This window comes from Alternaria metachromatica, assembly GCF_023757995.1.
Source record: "Alternaria metachromatica strain BMP 0045 chromosome Unknown scaffold_65, whole genome shotgun sequence".
Taxonomy (NCBI): Eukaryota; Fungi; Ascomycota; class Dothideomycetes; order Pleosporales; family Pleosporaceae; genus Alternaria; species Alternaria metachromatica.
Window position 1 is genome coordinate 17,758 of NW_026055556.1, and position 4,408 is coordinate 22,165.

The window sequence follows — 4,408 nt, forward strand, 5'->3', positions numbered from 1 at the left end:
TACACTGTTAATAATATTACACCTGGATCTCCTTTTATTTATTTTGCCATTGTTGGTTGCTTTAGTTTTTTTTGTATAAAAAAAGAAACTAAAAAAAAGTTAAACAAAAGAAAAAAAAAATAAGCAGCAGGGTAGAAAAGAACATGTATATGTTTTTTTCAACCCATGCGGGAATATACAAAAATATAACTAATATAGGTGTAGGTTTATATGATATACACAATACTAAGTAAATATATTGCTCTAAAATGTGAAAAATCTACAGTTAGCATTAATGACTGCTAACTCAACCCTTTAACCCAAAAGTTCCATTTCTTGTCTTAGAATTAATAAGGGTATATTGTGTATTGGATTTAACGTAACCTCTTAGCATAGTAGATGGTTTATTATTAAATGAGGAACGTATGTTTTTTAAGCTACCTGCATATCTATACTTAAATACAGCTCTCATAGCTGTTAAACGTCTTGTTAATCTACCTGATGCTTCAAATCTTACACCACTTACTACTTGTTGTTTTATGGTATTTATAATATTGTTTTTGTTCATTGCTTCAATATTATCATCAAATGTTATAAGTGTGTGTAAATCAGGTATTCTTACCATTTGTAAAATAGCTTTTCTTAAAACTCTTACTGCTTTATTTTTCCTATCTCTTAATTTTAAAGCTACTGCTGATGAAAATACGTCACTATTTAAATGTATAGATCTTAACTCAACTAAGTTAATTTCTACCTTTTTGTTGTATAATTTTTCAATTAAACTAATTAAACCTAAATTTCTTAAGTTTAGATTTAAGCTATTGAATTTAGATTTATTAAAATTAAGTAATTTTAATGAATTAAATAATATTTTTTGTAATCTAACTAATTTTTTTAAAAGTATAATGTTATAAGTAGGTATATTACTTAACGTAAGGTATTTTCTTCTTAAATCTACTAGGAAGTATCTTATTAAGTTGTTATTTGTTTTAAAGAAAGCCATATTTCATTTTCTAAATATGAAAAAGTTATTTTTTAATAAAGCAGGTATTCTGTTTTCATGGTTTGGTACAAATACTCTTTCTCCATCAACAATTAGTTTTCTATATTTTACAAGTACAAGAATTTTTAATATAAACCACTCAATAGATGATTTTTGTTTATTATATATATATAATGTTATAAAAAGTTTTGTGTTAGTATGTTTTAGCTCAGCTCTACTTGCATATATTTTGTTTGCTGAATAACGAATCTTGTTATCACGTCTACGTTTAAAAAGAATTTTTATTTTATCTTGTAGCATATTACAATAACTTCTAAGTAATTTATTTACTACAGCATCGTAACTTATTAAAGATTTAATGTAAGATTTATTGTAAGAGTATACACTACTAAATCATTCTTTACTAGAAGACGTATAAAAAATAATGTTATTATATTCATCTCTTTCAGAATTACTTTGTAATTTTGGATTTTTTTCTATAATATAGTTAGTACTTAATGGTTTATCATTAAAACTATTTTGTTTATTTTTGAATATGTATAACATAGAATATTGTTATGAATTATTGGTATAAATTAGGGCAAAACAATGAAAGTTATAAGTTTAATTAATATTGTACATCCTTACTACATTTCTATAAATTTTTATGTTTATTATCGTTAAATTTAACCATTTTCCCTTTAAGATAGGTGTGTAATTATGAAAAATAAGTTGGAAATAAGTGATTCGAACACTTAACCTGCCGCGTGTAAAACGGATGCTCTACCAATGGAGCTAATTTCTTTTTTTATGGGGGGCTTTAAGCAAAAGTTTATTTTACTCTTCTCCCCCCCCTTAATTGCTGTATAAAATTTAGACTGCAATTAACCAGTTACTTCATAAGATGTATATACTGGGATTTGTTATACTATAATAGATAAAAAAATTACTATAAATAACAAATTTTACCTTTTTCATAACAAGTATATGGTGATCTAATCGTTATTTTACTATTATGAACAACATGTATCTACAACTGCTTGCATACTTTCCACAAGGTTTGTCCCGCTTGCTTCTAATAATCCTTTAGCCGTTTCTTTAATGGCATTGATATCATTAGTTGTTTGTTGTGTAATACCCGGTTGATTTAATTCTGCATCTGCTAATCTATCTATATTTCTTTTATAGTCAGAACTCACTTTAATTTCATTCAGTACTATTTCACCTGCACCATGAACTTTATTCTCCGCTTGAACTAACAACTCCCTACCACTAGGTAAACCACGAACATGATCGTGAAAATCCCCAAGCTCATCTCTTAGTGGTTGAGAACTTTGTAAAATAACAGTGCTTTTCATAGTAGAATTACTATTTTGAGACAATGCTAGTGATAAAGATATAAGTAGTGCTAGAGTAATAATAGTATTATTAATATAGGAGTTAAATAAAAGATAAAAGATTAACCCTATCATGATATACAATGCATAAGATGTTATAACTCCAGTGTTTAATCTAGAAATATTATTACTTATATTCAATAGCCCTTTCTCTAACCCATAAGGACCTAAATACTCTACGGATCCTTTATCTATTACTTTCGTAGTTTGCCCACCAAGTTTTAGTACAATACCTGTAATGTATCTGTTGTAAAATAGTTCTATTAAGAAACGTTGATTAAAGAAACTAAATATGTTGTAACCTACTCTAGATAATTTAAAGTAAATTAGTATAGTAGATAAGTATTCAGACAACACTATAGCGATTACACTTAATGAAATAGTAAATATTAAAGGTAATAACTTAAATAGAGTTGGTACTCCAAATTCAGTATCTAACATTATTTCATGAGAAGGATGTATAAATAAAGCATTATCTGAAAAGAATCCTGAACCTAACCCTATAAACATGTCTTTTGTTATAAACCCAAAGAATATTGAGAATACAGCTAAAATCATTAACATGGCGATCAGATTTATCATACAAATATGTAGGTAATAGTGATAAAAACTAAAAAACTAACTATAGAAGAAAATACTAATTATTAAAAAGTAAGTCTATCTTAGGTAACTCTATCTTAGTTAATTCTTTTAGTATTCATACCACTTTTTATTAATTCAATTTTAGCCAACCCTTTGTCAGTTAAGTGCTCTTTTTCTTTGATTAATGATCCTATTTTGGAAAAATCAGATAAATCTAAGGCTTTAACCCCTTGTATAGGATACTTTAAGAAAAATGGTATAATTTTTTGTTCTATATCAGAAAACTTCGTAACTGTATAGTTACCTTCGTTTCTGGTAGAGCTAGGGTAATATTTACCACAATCTAAGAACTCGCAAAATAATTTTAATAAAGCAGCATCTCTCGAATGTTGAGTTACGGAAAACATTAAGATAACTTGTTTTCCAACTTTTGTCTTAGAATTTATAAGATTAACAAAGAAATTACCTTCAGCGCTAACAAACCCTTACAATCAATTCGGGTTAATTGTTTTTTTATTAGGGTTTAAAGGTCTAGCTACTATATTTAACCTAGTCCCCTGTGGGGCCTTACCCTGCTGTGGGACAAGACCGTAAGCGCTAGGGAAAGCAATCTCTAATTCCTCTGATAAACCTAAATTCATTGTAGCTTTTATGCTAACAATATCTATTAAACCCTCTAAGGTCAAATGTCTTTTACATTTAACTAATTCAAAAGCAGCCTTAAATAATTGAAAATCCGACCATTTATGTGTAATTAAAGGAAAATTATTAAAATGGTCTACAATTACTTGTAGATCTTTTATAGATGAAACTCTAAATTGAACCGCATCTTTACCGTGTGAGGAAATACTACCTATACCCATAAAGAATGCTTGAATAGATTCTAATAAATACCGGTCTTTTTTATGTAATTTTATACCAAATTGCAAGTTTACAATTCAACCAGTATTCATCTTAGAAGATTTATTAAGACTAATTGAAAAATAGCTCTCTCCATTTACTTTTTTATTTACATATATGAAATATATGTAAAAAAAAAGTTAGAGAAACCTGTAACAAAATAGGGGTGTAGAGTCGGCTTCTGGCTTGAAATAGAAGAAATACCTCTTGTTAAACTTCTACTAAAACTTGTAGAGATATTTGCTAAGAAGGGATTCTGACTTGATAGTATCTTTCGACACCCATTAGAGTATACCTTAAACACAAAAGAATTTCTCTTGTATCAACTACCGTCTACTCGTTGCTCTTTTACAGATAGAGAGCTATCTGACTTAGATCCGCGATTGTCCATTTCTTTTTCAATCATCTTCTGACTTGTCACCATCTCTGAGTAATTAGTTCAGCCACTTATAGCCTTTCAACTATAGCTTGGTATCAGAAGCTTTAGGAGGTCCCCGGAGTTTGATAGTTTTACCCACGCAAATGATTTCCCAAATCATCCAGCAGGTAAGCTCATAAAGATATCACC

General features: G+C 28.3%; 1 non-coding gene across 1 annotated transcript; it reads right to left on the minus strand.

Annotated features, from left to right (window-relative positions):
• Positions 1-1,689: 1,689 nt before the first annotated feature.
• On the minus strand, positions 1,690-1,766 carry J4E83_011077. The gene has a single exon. It is a non-coding gene; the product is annotated as a tRNA-Val (tRNA).
• Between the last annotated feature and the right edge of the window lie 2,642 nt (positions 1,767-4,408).